The sequence below is a fragment of the Zootoca vivipara genome, chromosome 2, assembly GCF_963506605.1.
Source record: "Zootoca vivipara chromosome 2, rZooViv1.1, whole genome shotgun sequence".
NCBI lineage: Eukaryota > Metazoa > Chordata > Lepidosauria > Squamata > Lacertidae > Zootoca > Zootoca vivipara.
The window spans coordinates 76,240,282-76,264,221 of NC_083277.1; the positions used below are offsets into that span (position 1 = coordinate 76,240,282).

Genomic DNA, 23,940 nt, shown 5'->3' on the forward strand with positions numbered 1-23,940 from the left:
ATACACTGCTGTAAAGGCTAGTTATCTGTAAAATATTCAAGGTCTCATCATAAGTTGGCCCTCCCTTTCCCCAAGTGGTAAGAAAACAAGGGTCATGATCCAGTTTCCATTGCTATGGATGAGAGAGCACTGGAGGCTTATGGAGTCCTTATGACCCACTGGAAGCAATTAAGTAAACTCCTAAAGCCAGGCAACATGAATACCAATCTTGCTTCAGATTTGCAGGGCAACTGCTTGCCTCCACAATAATGCTTCAGTTTTAGTTAGCTCCAGCTTAAACTCTCTGTTAGCTTCTAGGTTCAAAGTGCAGGCTTTGACCAATAAAGGCTTATGTTACTCAGGACCCCAGTACCTCAAGGATAGGCAGCCTGGACTCTGTGGTCCTTATTTTATTTCTTTATTAATTTGGTAAACTGCCCTTTATCCAAAGATCACAGGGCAGTTCATAACATAAACGTACAAAATGAGAATGGGAAATACATAATAAAAACAGAAACAAAAACAAACCAATAACACTCACAAACCATACCTGCCAAGTTGCTGTCAGAGAAATAAGGGACCGGGCCGGAAATAGCAGACCGGAAGTAGCACTGCCGCTATTTTGGAACTGGGCGGAGCATGCTCAGAAGCAACTTTTGATGCTGCTCTGCCCAGTTCCAAAATGGCCGCCGTGCCAGAAGTCGCACTGCAGCCATTTTGGAACTGGGCAGAGCAGCATCAAAAGTTGCTTCTGAGCATGCTCCGCCCAGTTCCAAAATGGCCGCACCGCCAGAATAAACCGGGGGGAAAAAAATCCGTTTTTTTTCAGCTAGGGACAGCTGGAAAAACGGGGATTTCCCGGGGAAAACGGAAGACTTGGCAGCTATGACACACACCCCAACAAAAACATTTAAAAGGACATAGAATGTTAAACAGCCAAAGGCCTAGATAAAGAGAAACGTGGTGATGGCACCTTCACCAGAAGCCTATAGCCATGTGCCTCAGTTGAGGCTGGTGTGAAGGGGATCTATGCAATAATGGGCTTTTTCTTTGCCCATGGAAGGCTCTCCTCATAAAAGCACACTCGGCATCACCCTTGTCAGTTCTTAAGTGCAAGGTTAATATATTTTTATTTACCAAGGCCTTTGGTAGTTAAGCTAGTCTCCACTCTAGTGCTCATCTTTTGGTGGGGTGGTGGTTGGGCTAATCCTTTTTATTGTATTGATGGATGATAATTTTATATTGCATGCTGCTTTAAAATGTACTTTTAATTTATTTTATCTGCTTGTATTTTATTCTGTTGTTAAATTGCTTTGAAGCTAACAAATGCAATCAAATGCAATCAAATGTAAACTAGGCAGCAGAACTCATAATGATATAAATATTTTTAGCAGTAACTTTGGATTTGGTATCTGATATCTTTTTTAAAAAAATTTTTAACTACAATTATCTGATATGGGAACTTCAGGGTGATTATTTATATCCTATATTTGACTTATTCCATATTAATAATTGTATAAATGTGACTATAGGCTAAAACAATTCCAAGCCCTAATAAACAGCTGGCTCCTGTTTCTGATTCCTTGAACATATATTAGGATTTTTAAAAAGAACACCAGCACAGCCATTGCCATGTCACACAATGCTTGCATCCTTGTACAGGAGTGAGAGGCCCTTATATACTAACTGCAATGAAGAAACTGACCCTGAGAGATTCTAGCCATGGATCCCCCCCCCATGGAGCCAACTCCTAGGGGCCAGGGGCCCTTTGTGCCCCCCCCAATAAAAATCTCTCTCAAAGTTGATGGGCATTGCCATTCAAATAGTATGTGTGTGCCACATCATGTGATCAGTTATGTGGTGTGGGACTTACCTGCCATCCCCCAATATTTTATTCAAGTTGGCACCCCTGGTCCCCACTAGTGAAGCTCCTGTGCCTTTCATTCTTCACCACCAGAGCACTATATTCACTTAAAGTCTAGTAGAGTGAGCTCTGAGGTTCAAGGGCACTATCTAGGCTGCAGTGCCAACCCGACAAAGAATTCAGTCAGCTGACCCCATGGCCAATTCCTTAGTCCACTGACTTGGCGTTATAAAAAGCCTTAGCACCAGAGTTTCTGTTCTATGTCTCTACAACTTTGCATCATAGAATTGTAGAGCTGGAAGGGACCCTGAGGATCATCTACTCCAACTCCTTGAAATGCAGGAATATGGGGATAGAACCTACAACCTTGGCATTACCAGCACTATGCTCTAACCAACTGAGCTATCCACTTGTCTCTGGTGTAAGGATGCTTTTAACTGCTGTCTGGCTACTACACACCTGACTGGCTGCTGTGGTCTTTGCTTGTTGCTCTTTAACTTAACTCCTGGCTGGCTCCTACATACTGTACTTACTTCTGGCCCACTTGGATGCCAGCCAGCCAGCTCCTGGAGCCCAATTGCCTACAACAGGAATAGGGGATCTGTGGCTCTCCAGGCAATGCTGGAGTACAACTCCCATCATCCATGACTGTTGGTCATGCTGGCTGGGGCTGATGGCCATGGAGTCCAAGGACAACTGGAGGCCACAGGCTCCTTAGCCCAGAGCCTGGCTCTTACAGAGGCTTAACAGAGGAAAAGAGAAGTTAGATTGAAAGGTTCATTTGTTCTCTCTGTATAGCGCTGGGGCAGCTTGCCAGTTAATGAACTGCAGACAATCACATGTAATCAATGGTTTTTGTAGCCTCACACATATACAATTAACCAACCAGAAAACTCACAGACACTGGTGACAACAAATATCTAGTCAAGAGGCTATTGAACCTGCCCCCGCCCCCCGCCTTATGCATTTGAATTGCAACTACAATTTGAGTTTTTAGAGGCGGAAGAGAGTTATGAAGCAAAGGGATGGCCTTTGAATTTTGAAATATTGCTAGGTTTCACATTTTCAGCCATTTTTATTAGATTGAGAACACAGAATCAACTCAAAGTTTCTGCAGCTTTGTGTGTCAGTGTTAGCTTGATTTGTGTGTAGGGACAGGCCATGGGCACTTTCTCTATGGAACCCCCTAGATAAAGCAAGTGGAGGCTCCTTACCTTTGCTCTTGCCAGTTTGCCCACTTGGAGAGGGCGAGAGAACAGGCAGCATCTGTAAGGAAAAGGCACAGAGAGGCAGAGAGTTAGGAGATTCAGCAATGTGCCCCCTGCTGGCCCCCATGTGCCATTCCTGTACTGGTACTGGAATGCTAGGGAGGTTCAGTGGAAATGAACCTCATGGTGGTGAGGTTTAGGTCAGGATTGTTTACGCTGGGATTAACTGTAGAGCGAGGAGAAAGGCCAGTGAATGGTTGGTAATGTATGTGGATGTGGATGTACACATGCCTGTGTATATGCATCACACACACACAACAGGTTTTGTGCTTGAAGCATGGTGGAGAAAAGGGAATTATTAAAAAAAATCTATGTAAGAAACGGGAAAGATCTGGAACAGTCAGTACTATATTGCAAGATACATAATACATCATAGACTTGTTAGGAGTCCAGAATTACTTTATTTTTTTTGCCCAAAAATCCATACTTGGGTTGTGCTAAGTGAAGAATGTGCAGCAGGTGGGGAGCAGCACACAGCAGAGGAAGGCCTTGATGACTATAGGCTCTGTTGTCTGCTGAGTTCACATATCAAAAGGAAGAAAAATCAATCCAGAAAAACCATTTACCAGGAGAAGAGTGGCTTTATTTAGGGAGGCAGCTTCAACCACCTTTTGTATCCAGTCTCATCAATTCCACTCTGGCATGAGTTAGCTGTAGGAGGTTTTTTTGGGGGGGGGGCAGGGTTAGGGTTAGGGTCTGTCCATAGAAGGCAATATACCACTGAAACATACACTTGTGTTGAAACACCAGATATTTTCCAAAACCTGCAGCACAGTCTTAATACTGCTTGCATTGGACAGATGCCATGGAATAAGGCTTGAACTTCTGCTCAGAACCGCCTGAAACCAACTCAGGTGAGATCATACGTTTGCAACCATCCATTGTTACATGGTCTTCTGAAAATCATCTCACAAGATACAATCTGGCAGTACAAATATCCCTGAAGTGACTTGTCCTTTACAACTGTGCCCTCCCTCAGGAAAACAAAAACCAAAACCCAGGACATGCCAATTATGATGATGGTGCAGCATAGTAGCTAAGAGTATATGCTATGGGTATGGAAGTATCCAGTTCAAATCTCATTTCAGCTACTATTTCTGATATGGAGAGAGAGTCCCTCTCTGCAATATGGGAATAATACTGTAATACTTATTTACCTAGCAGGGTTGTTGCAATGATAATATATTGTACCCATGAAGTCACTGCATGAGCAGAACATCTGCTTTCACAAGAGAACTCCCCTCCATCCTCCCATATACTCCTCACCCCCAGCCTCCTAATCTGTGTTGGGGATTCCCCTCAAATCTCCAGACAGATTAGGGGGCATGTGGGAGGAGATTGACGGGAAGTTCCATGGCACAGATTAGATGCAATGCATGACAAATTGTTTGAACACTTAAACAACTGAACACAACTCAATTATTATAGTAATGTAGACACTGCGTGCGCGGAGGTAGCACCCTTGCACTGTAACTGCTGAACCGAATTGCATCAAATTAGGACAAAGCGTACCTTGCCCATCAGGTAGGGATCTGGCATTTTAAAAAATTCCAAAAAAGCACACCTTTCATACCTAAAATAATGATTAAACACAAAAAAGTGGCGCGCAAATTATACATCACCAGCAGAAGCTCTGAAGATTCCAGCAGCATCCAATAGAAAGGCAGATCGCGCACTGTCACCAGCAAAAACTCTGAAGGGAGGTGCCAAATAATGATGTCATCAACCGAGCAACTGAAACCACCAAGGCGGCCATTGCCAGACAACCCACAGAATCAGGCCAAGGAATGGCATAGCTGCCAAGTATCCCGTATCCGCCGGGAAAACCCCTTTTTTCTTACCGTTTCCCGGCGGTCTCCCGTTTAGGTTAAAATCCCGGTATTGTCCCTTAAATCAGCTTCGGCCCAGCGGCCATTTTTCTGGTGCCGCTTTGCCCTTCTATGGGCACCAGAAAATGGCGGCGCCGGCGCCGGAAGTCGCTTTTATGTGTTTCCAGTCATGCACGGAAGCGACTTCCGGCGCTGGCGCCGCCATTTTCTGGTGCCCATAGAAGGGCGAAGCGCCACCGGAAGTTGCGTTATGCAACTTCCGGTCATGCGCGCGCTGCCGATCCCGGATCTTTACGTCCGGAACTTGGCAGGTATGGAATGGAGATACAGGGCGGAGGCTTCAGCTGGCATTTAAATACTAGCCCAAGCCAAGGCCGACAGACTAGGCCTCGCCACTACTTTAAAACCTACAAACTAGGCCTCGGCTCTACTTTACAGCCTACAGACTAGGCCTCAGCTCAAATTTACAGCCTACAGACTAGGCCTCGACTCTACTTTACAGCCTAAAGACTAGGCCTCGGCTCCACTTTACAGACTAGGCCTCAGCTCTACAGACCTTTAAATACTATCCCAAATGGAGCCCTGGCTGGGGAGGGGCCCAAATAGGTCATGGGCTGACGTACGGTGGGGGGAGCCACAGGGTGGGGGCAGGGGGGACAGGATACCTCATGGGTCGCTACAGGATGGGAGTAAACACAGGGATGAGATAGAACCAGGGGGGTGGAGGAGGAAAAAACACATAGTTCAGGGGGAAACGGACACATCCTCCCCCTTTCCTGGGAAACATTGACCCTGAGCATAGCTGACAAGTTTCCCCTTTTCTCGCGAGGAAGCCTATTCAGCATAAGGGAATTTCCCTTAAAAAAAAGGGAGAACTTGACAGCTATGACACTGAGTCAGGCACAGCAACACATCATGGATTGTCACAAGGTGGGGGCAGCCACAGGGATAACCCACAGCAACGCGCGGGAGGGTCAACTAGTGGGGGATAAAATCAAACCCTAAAGCCAAAATGAAGCATCCACAGAGCCAAACAATGCTCCCCAAGCATCACCCTCTGAGAACAACCATCCAAGTAGGACTGGAACCACCACAAAGCAGTGTCACCCACCCACAACATAGACAGGCACTCCAGAAGGATACCATGGTTGATGGTATTGAAAGTCACTGAGAAGTAAAGGAGAATTAACAGGGACATATTTTCCCTGTCTCTCTCCTGACAGAGGTAGTCATACAAGGCAACCCAAGCCGTTTCTGTGCCAAAACTGGGCCTGAACCTCTTAGATGTGAAGCAGTTTTACTACAATTTCTTAAAACTGGCGTGTTACTCCTCTACACTCTCCTCTGTCATAGAGTTGAGAAGGAAGAGGGCTAAATCACACTTCAGACTAAGGAGGTGGCTGAAGTATATGAACAATTTTATAATTAATTTATTCAAGCTTTACAACAAGTGGTGGCATTATATATTGAACAAAAAAATTCACTTACACGTTTCAGCACTCTATAGGCTTGTATGTGTATAAATTTGTCGATATTTATTCTGAGTCCAGAGAACACAGAGTTCTGTAAGTGGATTTTCCTGCTGCCACTGTGCCAACTTGTTCTACCTCCAGAAAAGCCACTTCTAGGTAAAAGGGTGTTGTATACTTTGGAATGGCAGTGTTGTACAGGAGGATGCAGTGGGGATGGTGGGGTGCAAGGAGGGGAGCAGCAAGAATTAGAAATACTCCCCTTTGTATGTATGGAAGTAACTTCTACTGGTGGTAGGAGTTCCTTGGATTCAAGTCAGTATTCAAAAATTATTCAAATTATTTATTATTTGGAGCTTTCATAAGATGCTAGGATCTATTTTGCGGCGAATGTCAGTACTATGACATCACTGTTGTCCACAGCTATGTTCATGTAGACAGCAATCAAGTGGTTGTATTAATCTCTCCCATGGTAATACACACTTCCATTTTCCCCAAAAAACCGCAACAGGGAACTCTGCATGCTAGCATGATCACATGGGATCTGTTGGGCGTCCATGATGGAAAATTCAGATCATGTAATCATTTGTAAAGGGCTCCAGGAGTGAATCACTTGGGGCAAATCTTATACCTGGAGTTGTATTATAAAGTACAATGCTTGATGTGACAGAAGGGGGAGGATGGAAGACCAACGTCATAAACCTGTGTGTCCAAACTGGCCTTTGTCATTGCTCCTTATGGCGAGGCATGGCATTCAAATGACATTCTTGCAGCTGGTGCCTAGAAACTGCAGCGACTGCTGTTGCTAAGAAGCACTTTGAGCTGGAAAGCAATTATCCAAGCATGGTGTATTCATTTAAATAAATGGGATGGAATTCTTGGGAGCACACGACAGATTGCAGAAGGCCTCGTAGATGGAGCTGCTGGATAGGCCACCTTTTGCTGGTCACCCAGAGGACGGGAAATCACATGCCAAAGTGGAGATGGCTATTTGCATTAATGTAAAAGCGTTAATCTGGTTATTTGCCAGTAAATCCCAATAGATGGTGGTAGGACATGCTTATGATTGTCAGCGCACACACCTCTTAGTAGTATTGTTATGGTAAGAATCCAAACTACCTCTCTCCTACCTGGAGAGCTATAGACTTCATTTTACATCAAGCTCCTGCAGTTTAATACAATGGCATTATACAAGATGTCTGCAATCCACGGCTTGATTTGAATGAGGAAAAGAGTGGGTGTCAAGCTGTGGCAATGTCAACTATTGCAACTTCAAGATTTCTTATTAAACTCTAGTTTGGCATTTTAACTCAATCCACTGCTGCTCGGCTTATTTTTCTTGCTCATCTGACAAACTGAGTATACTGAGAAGGGATCAAGGGCCTGCTCGAATGTATTCATATCCCATAAAAAACACAGATAAACAGAGAGGTTAAAAGCAAAATAGTGATCTCAGCACTTGGGAGAGAGGGAGGTTGACACCAAAACAACATCAATTTCTCATTGAGAGATGTGTGTTTTTATTTTATTCAACAAAATTTATATACTGCTTGATTGTAAAAACAACAATCTCAAAGCAGTTTACAACATTGTAGAATAAGACATTAAAAATATTTACAAAAAGTTGGAAACAAGTATTTCAATATTTATAAAAAATCAACACTAGCTAAAAGAAAAGGGAAAAAACCCATGTTTCTATAGATCTGGATAGGCATGCCTCAACAAAAATGTTTTAAGCAGGTGCCAAAAGTTTCACAGATTGAAGTACTTGGGCATATTACACGGGGCAAGGGGATACTACAAGGAAACTGGTCCCAAGCTGTTAGGAGTTTTTGTACTAATAGTAGTACCTTGAGCTTGGCCCAGCAGGTCTTTACCTCACTATGTTCTTGACATCATGGTACTGCTATTATTTCCAAAACACTATTAAAAGAAATCTAGTTCAAGTTCTGTCTAACAAGTAGTAACACTAGCAAAAGGGATGCACAAAGCCCCAGATGCATCTAGTTAGTTCAGTGGGGCAACATGGATGCACATCTAGGTGTGAATTTGCACCATCTACAGAAACCTCCTTTTGAACATGGGTCCCCCCAGTTGGATTGAAATAACCACAATCCTGGTTATTTACATGCAACAATCCAGGTTATTTACATACACACTTTACAGATGAAAAGCTGATGGATGAAGGGAGTGCTGCTTACCCAATAAGATATAGCAGCCACAGAGGTTATGACTAAGCAGGTATTTAAACCCAGGTAATCCACAAAAGAGCATTTGACTGTCACATAATTGTGTGTCTGACTTTGTAACTAACAAGGCTTTCTTGATCATCCCAGTAAAGTGAAATAATTTGTGTTTAAGAGAAAATTCACCTTAAGGCGAAATTTGCTAATTACATTTCAAAATATGTGTCATATGACTAAACATACCCATGCTGTTTTTATGCCTATTATGTTAATTGCATATGAACATCTAGAAGTCAGAGAAATGGTAATATAATAATTTTTATTAGGATCAACTTATTCTCAGCATACATGTGGTTGAAGTGGTTAGAAGATGGGACTAGGTTATTGGAGACCAGGGTTCATATCCCCACTCAGCCACACAGCTCACTGGGTAACCTTCCGCTAGTTAAGCACTCTCAGCCTAACCTATATTATATATATATTATATATATTACTACTACCATTGACACCTCGTTCGACCTGCTGCCACTTGCTGACCGCTAGATAGCCTCAAAGACTATAAAGACTGGTTTGCCTTTAATTTGTACATGCTATCTGTTTAACGTTTGATTTTGGCTCTTGTGTCAGCACTTGTATATGGTTCTCTTATTGTTTTCTCTTTGGATTAATAATACTTGATTGAAACTGGATTGAATTTGGTGCCTTTGCGTGCTGCTTGTTTTATTTTGGACTTTTGAAGAAATTGGCAGCATTAGCCCATCATCTTTGTTTTTGTAACCTATATTATAGGGCTGTTGTGAGGATAAAATAGGAAAGGGAAAAACAATGTCTGCCACCTGGAGTTCCTTGGAGGAAAGGTGGGATATAAATGTACTAAAAAGCACACAAAACAAGCATGCTGAATTAATCATTAGATTTATTCATTATTCATTACATTAGATTTAGACATGTATAATATTCAATTTTACCTGCAGATAACAAACTCTTGATAAGTTTCCAGGATGGTTGCATCATCTGGGCTAAAAGAGGGCAGCCACTTCAAACTAAAAGGTATTTATCATCTAATTCACAAGTTATATTATGGTTAAATCATTTATTGTTCTTGTCTCTCTGCTGCAGAAAATGAACTCATGGCTCAGACTGTGTCCATATGATAGTTAATTCCTGTTTTTCATGTTCCTGGTTTGGTGAAGCAGCACACATCTGGGATTTTGGAAGATCATTTCTAGAACAATACCATAGGAGCCAACTCCTAGGGGCTGAAACCCCTTCACCCCCACCCTACAAAATATTTGAGGGGGCTGAGGCAAAGTTGATGGACTTGTCATTCAAATCCCACCCCCCAATATTTTATTCAAGTTGGCGCCTCTGTACAAGACCACTATAGGCTGAAACACCATGTCAATGTGGTTTCTCTGCAGCATCTTCGGATGTACTGAAATTAGGTGGATGTGACAGATGAGATTTTGATGAAAACATAAAAAAATATTGTTGTATCTGGTTCCATCTAGTCTTGTACACTTGCCCCACCAGCTGATGCCAAAATGCTGAGCTGTGATGGATCCAGCCATCCTCTACTGTTTGCATTCAGCACAGCCTCTGAACATATCCATGATTCCTGACAATAGAATCAATAGTCATTCATAGTCCTAATCCAGGAAATGTTACTTTGAGGTAGGGATGTGGACTATTGAACCTACGTGAGCTCCTTAAATACTAAGCCATCCTATTCCTCATGTTCCACCCCAGGCATGTCCAAAGTCCATTTCAGGGGCCTAATCCGGCCTGCCGGTCAGTTTAATCTGGCCCCTGTGGCAGTTCATTTCCTGGGGGTAAAATCCTTAAAAAAACCTCAACAACTTCAACCCTAAAAAAAAGCTCAACAACTTTGGTCAGCCCTTTGGTTGGCCCTCACGGCCCTTCACTTCATCAAATCTGGCCCTCTTTGAAAAAAGTTTGGACACCATTGTAACATATATAATAAAGCCATCATTCTTTCTTCAGAGGGAAAATACTCCTATGCACTTCAGGATTACAAAACAAATAAACAAAAAGCCCTTGTGAAGAAAGCAGACTTTACAGAGTAATGTTATAGCCTCAGGGCAGTCTGTTTGCATATGAGGTGCACCTTGGAATCTTAATGCATGTGGATAGAAATAACATCAAAGAGGAGAGCATCAAGGCATCCCTCACGGATGTCAGTGCACACAGAGATGGGATTGGAAGCAATCTGATATAGCTGTAATACAACATGGTTACAAAGAAGCCCTCTGATTATTCTTATAACTAGAGGCCAACAGCCAAATATTTGTTTGGTTATTTCAGCTTTGCAGCTTCAGGGCATGCTAGTTCTCTCTGCTGTCTCTCCCAGTTTTCCTACTCTCCTCTCCTCCTTCAGGCCTTCTACCCTTTTCATGTCATTCCTCTGGACTACTCCACATCACTCACCACCCTTAGCCTTTTGTCTTCTCCAGCCCATACCTTTAAGTCCCAGTTTCCTTGGCTTCTCCTTTTTACCCTTCTTTTCATTGGTCCTTCTGCCTGCCTCACACCTCCACTGGATCACAACAGTCCTCCCATCCTATGGCAACTCAGACAATCATTGTCAGGATCTTCACTAGTATCTCCGCCACTTAATACAGTGCAACACAGACATGGTTGGAACATGGTTGACAAAAGCCCATTCAGAAAAATGCGCAAAACAAGCTCATTTCCAATCCTTTAGTGATCTCAGCCTGTAACCCCAAGAGATAGTCCACATCAGCAAATACCACACTTGCTCTGTTGAAATGGGGTGGGGGAGAAGAAACACCTCAGAATTTCTCAGCGTGACCCAGAGAGCTGTTATTTGAGCATGACAGAACACTGTTTATATATACTTGGTATATTCTCTAAATAGATATATGCACGACCCATTCCCTGCTGTGGACACCTGCACTGAGAATGCAAAGCTAAGCATGCAGAAAAGGAGAAGAATTATATTTGCATTACTCTTGTTAGTTAATGTTTGTAGAGTGCTCAGCAGGGATCTTGGTGCTGAACAATTTATATATGAATCATGAAACCAAGATCCCGGCATGGAATAATAAAGTTTTGAAGTCTGATCTAAGGAGGTTCTGAACATAATGGCACTAAGCGATATGGAGTTCTGTTGACTTTGGCATTCTGTGAATGGTTTTAGTGCTACATGTGATCATTTCAAAAGAGTAGACAATATTTACATTAGGAAAATAATAGCAAAACTCCCTAATATGAGTATCAATGTACAGAGAGGTGAGGTGGTAAATTCCAATTTGAGTTTTTAACTCTGGAGCTGGAAACCAAAGGAAGAGATAGTGTTCTTATGCTTCAATCTGCTTATGGGTTGGACATATGGCATATGGTTGGGCATTGTGAGAAAAGGATGCTGGACTAGATAGGTGATGGACTTGATCCAGTGAGCTCTTCTTGTGTTCTTAAGTGCAAATAGTCATGTAGCAGAATGGCTTGTTGCCCTAGTGGCACTCATGGACAGCTGCCACTGCCCCCTTACTTTGCTGACACCATTTTATTTTAAAAGCAGCACTGCATATGTCCAAGTCATGAGTGCAGAGTTAATTAAAATGGATTTTGTTGAAAAACAACCACACACTACTACATGGTTGTAAAATAATGCCAATAATGCATATCATTAAAGACAAGGCATTCCTCTCATAATCTTCCATTTACTACACACTTTTTTCATGAAGAACCTAAACCTTGCATGCAATGAACACAGAAAATGGGGCACTGAAAACTCAGTGGATGTCTCAGGTACAACTTCTCTTTGCCCTGCACTAGTCACAATAGGCCTTTAAATACATTCTGTCTTGAATTCACTCAACCTGTTGAAGTTGCCCTCTACCAACATTGATTTTACTTCACAGGGAACCCAGTAATACCCTCTTCTAACTCAAATCACGTTTAGTTACATTGGGGGGGAATCCAAAAATTGCTGCCTTTGAATCTCCCCCAAGCTCATCAGTTTGCCTCAGTAGCCTCCCTTAAATGCCACACAACCATTTCACATCCAATTATAGAAAGCCCAAGAAGAGCATATAGGAAGAGGATAGGATGGATGGGGGAAAGAGCTACAGAAAACCACAAAGCAAAATGAAATGAGAATGTGGATCCCAGCCAATACTGGATCCCTGGCCTAAAAATTGCTATGTGACCTTCTGATTTGACCAGTCTGTTGGTGATAGAGGCCATGGAGTTACTTTTGGGGGGATTTTTTTTCTTGGGGAAATTCCCTTATAAGACCTTATAAGACATACTTCCTTTTTTAAATTAAATTTTTATTCACTTTTCTTTTTCTATCATTACATACATCTCATATCAATAAAATTTATATTACAACACCTCTTCCCTCCCCTCCTGGGCTTCCCCCAATTTCCACTTCTGGTTTGTTTCCCCTTATTTCATACTGCTGTTTCTTAAGAGTCTACTATATCATTTCTTTATTGTTTTAAATGTTCTTTGTTAATAAAAATGTGAGTGTTTATTTAAATCTTGCCATCAACTCAATAGTCTTCCTTTGTTTCTGCAAATATGTTATAAATGGTTCCCACTCTTTTTCAAAGTTACTGTTGTCCTTTTCTCGAAGTCGGTCCGTCAATTTTGCCAGTTCTGCATAGTTCATCAATTTCTCTTGCCATTGTTCTTTAGTTGGCATTTCTCCGGTCTTCCACTTTTGTGCTATCAGAATTCTCGCTGCCGTAGTAGCATACATCATAAATAGTGTCCTCTTCTTGTGGTTGTTTAGCAAATGTTATTGTCAACATTTTCTTCAATTCATTATATATAATTATTAATTCTTTTTCTTTATGTGCTATTTCATTTAAAATTTTCTTCTTTTCCTTCTCTCTTCTTCTCCCTTGTCTTTTTTAAAATTGAATTTTGCTGAATAAATAAGCCTCTCATAACCGCCTTACTAGTGTCCCAGACTATTTGAAGTTTGGTTTCATTATTCAAATTTTGTTCAAAATATTCTCTTATTGTCTTTTTTGTCTTTTTATTGTTGTTTAGTCGTTTAGTCGTGTCCGACTCTTCGTGACCCCGTTGACCAGAGCATGCCAGGCACTCCTGTCTTCCACTGCCTCCCGCAGTTTGGTCAAACTCATGTTCGTAGCTTCGCGAACACTGTCCGGAAACTTTATCATCCAATATTTCTTCATTCAGTCTCCACCGAAAGGTGGAATGAGTATCTTTTTGTATTTCCATAATTATAGAATTATGATCTGACAATGTTCTTGGATAAGACATACTTCCAATCTGATTCAAATAATCTCTGCATTTCCCCCAGAAATGATTAGTTTGGTCCCATTCACAGAATGTGGTTTGGACAAAGACTGCACTCTTCATTTTCATAGATCAAGTCTTAGCTGGCTGAGAATTATAGCAGATAGGTTCTCCAGGGCAGGCCAAAGTACAGCATTTTTTAAAAAAATGTTTTGCATGTGTAAGGTTCCAAGCTCAATATCTGCAATATCTGGCATCTCAAAATAAAGTCTCAGATAGCAAAGTTCAGAAAGACCTTGGAGAGTTGTTGTTAGGCAGGGGACAATAACAGGACTAGATAGGGATACCAACTTAGACTTTTGGTCCAGGTAGTTCTGTGTTGCCTACACGGACTGGCAGTGGCTTTCCAGGGTTTCAGGCAGGGAACATTCCCAGTCCTATCTGGGAACTGAACACCAGGGACCTTCTGCATGCAAAGCGGATGCTGTGCCACTGAACTATGGCCTTCTACCAAAGAATCAATAGCTTGACTCAGTATAAATGCAGCTTCCTAAGTTCATATGATTTGTTTGGTCCAGTTACTGGTTGGCTGGATTAGGCTCCTGGAAAACTACTGTTCTTGGGTAATAGTAATTCATGTAGATAGCCCTGGGAGCATTATATTGATAATCACATTTCTGTTTCCGCCAAAAAATGTCCCCGCTTGAATCATATATTGTACCCGACACTTCTCTCAAGAAAAAGAGAATGGGAGCTGCCAACTCTGTGATGGAGACAAATGCAAAGTACGTAAGAGCAAGAAATATGTAAAAGATAGCATGCACACAGACAATGCCAAAAGAGCATTATATTATATTAGCCACTAAGCTCAGATGGTGGGTGAAGTAAACTGATTGCATGAGAAGCCAAGGACCAGTGCCGGGAGGAAAGAGGACAGGCAGCAGGATCAAATACAGCAAGGCAGCACATTTAGCAGTACAACACAGTGACATCAATACAATATGACAGACAACGTAAGCTGAGTGTAATAGCCTGCAGTGGTACAGTGCAACAGAGTAAGCAGAGTTCATTTGGAGGGTGAGAGACTGAATGAAATGTGTGGTAAGGTATTATGGGATGCAGCTATGTCTGGTCACTTAAAAAGTAAATAGCTTTCTAGCTCTATCTACCTAGATCTCCTTCAAAGGAACAAATCACTTTAGAGGGGGATTAGGTGAGAGATAGAAATAGGAATGAAAGAGAAGGGTCAGCGCCTCAGAGTCAGACAAGGACACAGCAAACTCCTGCAATGAAGCCACAAGTCTCCCCCTAATTAGAGGTAACTTAAGCCTCCTGATTTCATCTCAGATTTAAAGAAATACATAGCAAGGAGCTAAATACTTTTATGGCCTCTTTGGCCCTGGGACAATGCACAGAGCGAAACAAATCATGGAAAAGAACCAGACAGTGTCTGATTCCCCTGATATCAGCACTGAGGCCTTGCAAGTTAAAAGGAGATAGCAGTGAGCCTAGCCACCCTGCATTGTCATTACTTGCCCCTTGTACCATTTCCTTCAGTTGGCTCTACTACAAATACCCAAACTCCAGATTAAATATGCATTATTGATCTGGCCTTTGGCTGGGAATGTATACTTCAAGAGCCCATTGTATATTTTATACAATTTACTAGCACAACTATACCTGCTGCCTATCAGCTACTGGAAACAGCTCATCAGCAATCAGGAAAAAAACTACATCTAAATGCAATAAAACAAACTCTTGCTTACCGGTATATGTGTTGACACTGAATGTTCAAAATTCATGATTGCTTGAAAAGTCAAAATCCAAAAACCAAAATATGATCGTCAACATTCTCTGGTATGTGTTAAAAGGTAGGGAAAGATCTATACCGACTGGCAACAGCTTTCCGTGATTTCAGACAAGAGGTCTCCCAGCCCTGCCTGGAGATGCTGGGAACTGAACGTGGGGGTTTTTTGCATGCAAAACAGATGCTCTAGTCTATCAGTACCACTGAGCTACGACCTCCTTCCCTGTGTTAGTTTCCCTCTGTAAATCACATTGTGACATTACCTGAAATAAAAGTATTCTGCAAAGTTTAAGTTTCCAATTCTGATGCAGTTTATATAGAATGGAGAAAAGGGCCCTTTAGTCCAGCCCCATCTTGTGATGCAGAACATTCTATCTACCACTGATGAACTTGCAGAGCACCATAACTAAGTAGTACAGAACATGCTTTTATGTTCTTAACAGAAGCTCCGATGTTCAGTCTGTGGCATATCAGTCAAATAATAATAATGATCAGGTGATGTAGAAGACATCTAAGAGCTTGGAGTGCTAATCAAAGAAGGCAGACAAAAAGTCAGACCTGTATAAGGCAGTGTCTATTGAGTGTGCCACATGCAGGAAACACGGGCGCTGCAGATAGATAGATGCTTAAAGTGCAAACAGGTTGAGACAATTTTTGCCAGTGAGCACAATCTGCCCCACATAGGGCAATCTGGTATATGCAAAACTCATCCACTAATTTGAATGTGCACATCTCCATGGCACTCACCATTCTGCCCATGGGTAGCTGGAGAAGAATGGGGGCTAGAGAAATCCCTCTTGAAATCAGCTGATGTTCTGCCAGAATATATGGAACATATGCCCCAAATTTTGACAGATTTCTAACATCTAATGAATCAGCAATATGCCACTTGATGTCATGGACTGGCTGCATGCAAAGGAGTAATTGGAGGTACCAGCATAGCTGCCAAGTTTTCCCTTTTCTCGCGAGGAAGCCTATTCAGCATAAGGGAAAATCCCTTTAAAAAAAGGGATAACTTGGCAGCTATGGGTACCAGCTGGGGAACCTCCAAAGGGAAAAGGTTCAGATCCAGGGGATTGGTGGTGGGACGACGATGCATGGTCAGAGGGAGAAGAGGGAGCAGGCCGGGAGGAGTCGGAAGCTGAAGAGGCAACAGGGGTTAGTGAGCAGGAAGAGGCTGAGGCGGAGAGCAGTCCAAGCTCAGAGGTAGCCAAGGAGGCTGGAGAGGAGCCGGGGGCGGGGGGGGGCAGAATCCAGAAAGTCTATCTCCTGCTGTGAACAGCTCCCCTTCCCCCGGTCTTCCAACACACAGAGAAATGAAAAGGACAGAGCAATGAGATACAAGGCGATGGAGCCTTAACCTGCTGAGGAAGGAACTGGGTGTGGCGCCTTGGAGAGCAGTAGAAAGGCAGGGATCTTCTGTCCTTGCAACTGCCTCATTGGGGCAAGACCTACTGGGAAGAGTTGCTGGGATCACTAGGCCTGCACTGTTTTGGTTTCTCTGAATAAAGAGTTAACTTCACTGACACTGGTGTTGTTATTGCTGACCTACTCCTGACTCTGGCTCCTGACACCCCTCCCCCAAAAATGCCGTGTAAAACTGTAATGATACACAGAACAGAATAAAGAACAAGACAATGGCATCTACTTAAATGTCCTTGGTCAATAGTAGGCACTCCCCAGCATCAGAAACTCGGCTGCAAATATGCATAAGTGAGAACAGTATGTTGGTAAGGGAATGCAATTTTTTTTAAGCGAAACTGGTATTCAGACGACAAAGTGTGTTGGGGGGCGAACAGATTTTGTAACTGGTAATTTCAGCAATAATGATAATATATAAGAGTTGGACAAGTATGGATAAGGGCAAAAGAGGATGTTGTAATTTTGGATAGGCACCTAAACATTTCTGCCTTTCAGCACATGTCATCTCAGTTGTTACAACATCTACTTTACAAGTACCAGAGGCATCTGAAATCTGAAACCAGAGCCGTTGAGTTTACACAGCATTTGGGGTGTCTCCTGCTCAGCTGCTTTCCATTGGCTCTCTTTTCTGTGTCAAACACTCAGCAGTTGGTAGGCGAAGGGTAGAGATAAACTTTGCGACTCCTCCTGACCAGTGGCCTAGTGACACTAGTTGGTCTCTGAACTGTGCTATTTTGAAAGGACACTGGCAGACTTTTCCTGTTACACTTAAAATTGGTAACTTTATACACAGTCTCCCTGGACCTAGATCACATCACAGCAGCTGGCTGTAAAGCCATTTAATCTCTTGGAAATTGCTCTGGTTATAATACATGACTCACAACCATATAAAATTATGGCCAAGCAAGATGCTTTGAACGTTTTCAATAAAGCACAAATACCAGTTGACACCTAAGTCAGAATGTCCTGCAGACTTCTCAGTACTGCAGCATAGTGTCCACACACCTCAAAGATCACTGAGCCATTATTATCAGAGATCTGTATTCATATCATTCGTTTGCCAGGACATAGGCTGGCCCTTTCACCAAGACAAAAGATAAAACTCTTAGAATACCTTCCTTATTTTACTGGCACTTCTGTACCTTTTGCATATAGGGTTGCATTCAACTACATAGTTGCACTGGTGGGTGCAATGAGTGCTGAAATCAGTCTGACCATTTTTGCAAGTTACATAAAGCTGTGAAACAAAGGGTTGATAATAATCAGGTGCTTCTTGCTGCTCACATTTCAATGAGTTGTGGCAAGGAACCAATTAAAAAGGTAATTGTGCAATTATACAACTACGTATCATTCTCCTGTCTCCTAACTGAAATCTCTGTCCTCACCTACCCAGTTCAGGGAGTTTAAGATGGATAAATTCAAATTAATTTCCCTAGAAAGGCCAGTTAGCAAAAGTAACAAGATGATTCAGAAAGAAAATGGAAAATAACTTAGGTGGGGCAGGGGGCAAATGTTCAATGGGAGCAGTGTGCATGGGGAAAGGATTAACCTCTTTCCCAAGTTTCCAGCCCTGATCACTCTTCCGATATCTGAAGGGGGGGGGGGGACATGTGCATTAAACGCACTAAGACATGGGGAGGAAACATGTGAAAACCTAGCCTTGACTCTTGCTGCATCATGAGATTTAAAGGATATATGGATGCTTTTCAGGGTATAACCTGACAACCTTTTCTCTGAGCACTGGCTTTTCCTCCTTTAATGTACAATATATTTCACACTTGTGGTACCTGAATGAAGTATAGTGATGGTTGATTATGGCCTCCAGAGCACTATCTGGCTGTCAAATACTATTGCTCTTTTCTAGATTACAACTGTTTTGGAAAACAATCCCGTCCTTCTGCTATTGAATAACATTATATTATTTTATTTTTTTGGCCAATGATTACATTTCCTTTAAAGCACCTTGCACATTTTTAGTTCAGGGTAAAAATAACAGCAGAGAGAAGCTCAGTAGCTGGGTACAGTCCTTTGGGAGCATTTTTCTCAGCTCCCCCCCCCCACTGCTTATATATGGTATGTGGCCACAGTGAACTTCAGTTTTATGAGCCATTTACAACTCCTGAGCCTTTTGTGTTTGGCCCACAGAGCAGACAGTATTACCACAATAGTAATGTGGCTTATAAAGGCTTCTCTCTTCCTCCTTGTTTGTTTTTTTTTAAAATATTTTTATTAATTTTCCAATTAAAACCAATTATATCACATTCAATATTTCAAATTATACACATATATATATCAATCAAACCGAATGTTATGCCAAATCATCTAAAGAATTTTTTATTTGGGTTCCCATGCTTCAAGAAATTGGGAATTCCTCGCAACTGTCCACTGCCGTCTTTTTTCTAAAGTTCAAATCGTCCTCCAAGTTCATAATAATCCAGATCTTCCCCTTACAGTCACATAGATGTTTTCCACTTTCATCCGATTGTTTCCCAGCCGCTGAGATAAATATCAAACAAAGTTTCACAGATGTTCTTTCTCCTGTGTGAGTTAATCAGTCCAGCCTCCCCATAAATCTTCTTAATGGAGCTCCTTGTTGCGTCGAAGCAGCCCGAAGCAGCGCCATCTCAAAAAGCTCAAATCACTTTCGCTTTCTCTCATAGCCATGAAGATTCACGATCATTATAGAATTTACAGCTTTTTCAGGCAGGAGACCCAAACATCAAACCATAAACTCTTGGTAAATTAATGGATCTCCTTGCCCTATAGCTGAACTTAGCTTCAGGTCGCTGCTCCAATTTAAAGTGCGTCACAACTCATAAATCCTCCGAGCGCGTCCAGAACTCCTTCCGCCCGACTAGGGGGAGGCTTTTCTCATCGGCAACTCCACATCTTTAAAAAAATATGCTCAGTAACAACAGTTATAAAGTTCAACTCACACAGTCTTTTGCTTCTCTTTCACTCCAAACAAGCCAGGACATCGCGTCCGGGAAGGTACGATGCAGCAATATGAAGAAAAAATAAATAAAAACTCACTTCCCTTATCGCTCCGTCCCCATCAATCCTTCTTCCAGATGCAGTACAATCTTTGACTCCTCTCCTTTCAGCAGCATAAATTTCTCAGCAGTAAACAGCGCTCTTCCTCCTTGTTTTTGGCAAGAACAAAAATAGAAAGAGAAAAATCAAACCATTCCATATTATTAGTGAAAGGGCTTGTTTTGTCATATTTCTGCATGTGAGGTCTAGAGAAATTTGGCGTTGTCGACAGTGGGATTGTGGTTCAGTATGGTGACCAAAAATATTTATTGTAATATTTTAATTTTTCCTTTTGGCCCTAAAGGTTATACAATTTAATTCTAAGAATACAAATTAAAGCAATCATGAAAATATGTTTAGTACAACAAATATGAACAGCAAAAAACATATCCAAAGCTCAAGTATGGTTTGCTGAAGACAAGGCTGGCCCAAGAAATTTTGTTGCCTGAGGCAAAAGACATAGTAGCCTTCCCTGTTCCATATACAAATGAAGATTGGCAGTTGAATCTTGCTTGAACACTAGTGATGGGATAGCGTCCTCTGTATCTAAGAAAAACAGACTATCAGGGGTGTAAATAGGGGGTGGAGGATGTACCAGTTCGCTTTCTCAATTTCTCATTTTTTCAATCTCAAATTCAGTTCTCCACACTTCTACATCAGTTTGCAATTTTAAAAAAGTCCTCACAAAAAATCAACCAGCCTGCTAATGCAAATTTCTCCTAATATACACTTTTTGTATGCAATTTTGCCTCATTGACATACTTTTGCAAAGCAGTTTTCATAATATAATGTGCTTTGTGCATTATTTTAATTAATATATGCATTTATATGCACACTCCACCCAAGCATGTGCATTTATGCACATTATTTGGATGGATAATTTCACTGAAAAATTCAAATAAGTGTGAATGTATTGGGATGGCTGTGTTTCCAGTTTATGTGTCATTTCAGAAAGTATGAATTAGGTAGGTTCACATTGAATTGCAAAGTGAATCAATTCTCTCCCACATCCCTAGGTGTACCTACCACCTGCGGCAACAACCACAAACTGCATTATGGAAGAAGGGTCAGCCCAACCTAAAACTATCTCTAGAGCTCTCTAATTGTTCAATTCTGTGAAACTGTTTGCTTGGGTTTTGACATTAACTAACAATTTAAAAACCAGGGTGAAAGTAGCGGAGCTCTCCTATGAAAAGAAGTTTACAAGATTAGGGTTACTGCCAAAATGGCCTCATCTCAGGTCACCATAGTGAGAAGCGGATTCTGTGGACAATCTTACAATACAGTTAGGTACTTATGGGACCAGGCAGGCCTTAAGCAGGGGTCAGCAAACTTTTTCAGCAGGGGGCAGGTTCACTGTCCCTCAGACCTTGTGTGGGGCTGGACTATATTTTTGACAATAAAAAATGAACGAATTCCTATGCCCCACAAATAACCCAGAGATGCATTTTAAATAAAAGGACACATTCTACTCTTGTAAAAACATGCTGATTGCCGGATGGCATGCGTATTTGTGGTATGATAAAATTAAGAGGGACCCAGGTGGCGCTGTGGGTTAAACCACAGAGTCTAGGGCTTGCTGATCAGAAGGTCGGTGGTTCGAATCCCTGCAATGGGGTGAGCTCCTGTTGCTCGGTCCCAGCTCCTGCCCACCTTTATAAGGTATCATGCTGAGCCAATACCATTTATTGCAGAAGTTGTTGATCTTCTTGTGCACGTGGGGACATTTGAATTTTTGAGTGAATACAGTGGGCACCACCCACTCTGGTAACTTCTCTCCTCTGTGACCCAGATCAGCCTTCTCCCCATGCCCCATAGAGACAGAAAGTTTATGCATACCTGCTTTGCTTTTCAAAAGTTTGGACAAAGATCACCTCCTGAAAAATTAACCTGAGCCTTGAAAAGCACATAATTTGGTTCTTCAGCTAGGGTCTATTTAAAATGACTCTCCCCTGCACTTTGCATGATTAGAGATGCGGATATTTGGCACAGCCATCTTTCATTAAATGGTCAGTTATTTGGTAATTTATGGTACAGTAATATATCAGTCTACTCAGAAGTAAGGCTCAGTGTCAGCAGGGCTTAATTCCACATCTGTATAGGACTGTAGCCTTAGTGAATGGGTTTTTCTTTCTGCTGCCTCTCACCACCATAGGAATTTTCCTTTGGATCATATTACCTAGGCATCTAGGTGGGCTAATTGTCTTCTCTTGTGGCACGTTGAACGCCTCACTCTGGATTGTTTTACTAAGCCATTAAAAGTGGTAGGTCTCTCTGCAGTGCATTACACACTGGGTTAATTTGTAGACCAGAATGTTAACAATTGGTATATATGTGTTTACTATAGAACAGAGGACTGGACTAGAAGTAGTTCCCTTAAAATCCTATGATCATAACAGTAGATCATTTATAAAAATGAAATATAATGTACAGGTTATGGCCGTAGTACAGTATTTTAGAAAACACAAAAAGTAAAGAAAGCCATGTTACTCTATTAGAAAAAGAAGTCAAGAACCCATTGTTAAGTGTTTCTTTTTGTTGTTGTTTAGTTGTGTCCGACTCTTCGTGACCCCATGGACCAGAGCACGCCAGGCACTCCTGTCTTCCACTGCCTCCCACAGTTTGGTCAAACTCATGTTCGTAGCTTCGAGAACACTGTCCAACCATCTCATTCTGTCGTCCCCTTCTCCTTGTGCCCTCAATCTTTCCCAACGTCAGGGTCTTTTCCAGGGAGTCTTCTCTTCTCATGAGGTGGCCAAAGTATTGGAGCCTCAGCTTCAGGATCTGTCCTTCCAGTGAGCACCCAGGGCTGATTTCCTTCAGAATGGATAGGTTTGATCTTCTTGCAGTCTCAAGAGTCTCCTCCAGCACCATAATTCAAAAGCATCAATTCTTCGGCGATCAGCCTTCTTTATGGTCCAGCTCTCACTTCCATACATCACTACTGGGAAAACCATAGCTTTAACTATACCGACCTTTGTTGGCAAGGTGATATCTCTGCTTTTTAAGATGCTGTCTAGGTTTGTCATTGCTTTTCTCCCAAGAAGCAGGCGTTTTTTTAATTTCGTGACTGCTGTCACCCTCTGCAGTGATCAAGGAGCCCAAGAAAGTAAAATCTCTCACTGCCTCCATTTCTTCCCCTTTATTTGCCAGGAGGTGATGGGACCAGTTGCCATGATCTTGGTTTTTTTGATGTTGAGCTTCAGACCATATTTTGCGCTCTCCTCTTTCACCCTCATTAAAAGGTTCTTTAATTCCTACTCACTTTCTGCCATCAGGGTTGTGTCATCTGCATATCTGAGGTTGTTGATATTTCTTCCGGCAATCTTAATTCCGGCTTGGGATTCATCTAGTCCAGCCTTTCGCATGATGAATTCTGCATATAAGTTAAATAAGCAGGGAGACAGTATACAACCTTGTCGTACTCCTCTCCCAATTTTGAACCAATCAGTTGTTCCATATCCAGTTCTAACTGTAGCTTCTTGTCCCACATAGAGATTTCTCAGGAGACAGATGATTTCTTTTTAGGCCCAAGCAAAGTAAGCCACAAAATAGTGAGCAAGCTTTCAGGTTCTGCAGAACTCCTCACCAGGCTGGATTGTTTTAATCTCTAAACTGATGATGAGTTCTGGAGAATTTTTAAAACTTGCTTACTATTTTGTGACATTTTGGTTGATCCTAAAACTATTGCTTGACTGAGTTTTTAAAATGTGGTCTATAAAGATTCTAAAAACAACAACTGGAGACTGCCCTAAAATGGTCAAGGACAGAGCAGATAAATGACACAATTCTATTGTTACTAGACTTAGACAATAAGCAACTTC

The 23,940-nt window shown here is 42.0% G+C and overlaps 1 long non-coding RNA gene across 1 annotated transcript in view; it reads right to left on the minus strand.

Moving 5' to 3' along the window:
- The window catches only part of LOC132591735 (uncharacterized), a 64,182-nt gene that overhangs the window by 36,133 nt on the left and 4,109 nt on the right, over positions 1-23,940 (minus strand). Inside the window, exon 2 of the long non-coding RNA XR_009557161.1 lies at positions 3,058-3,109. This is a non-coding gene — a long non-coding RNA (uncharacterized LOC132591735). The remainder of the gene's footprint in view (positions 1-3,057; positions 3,110-23,940) is intronic.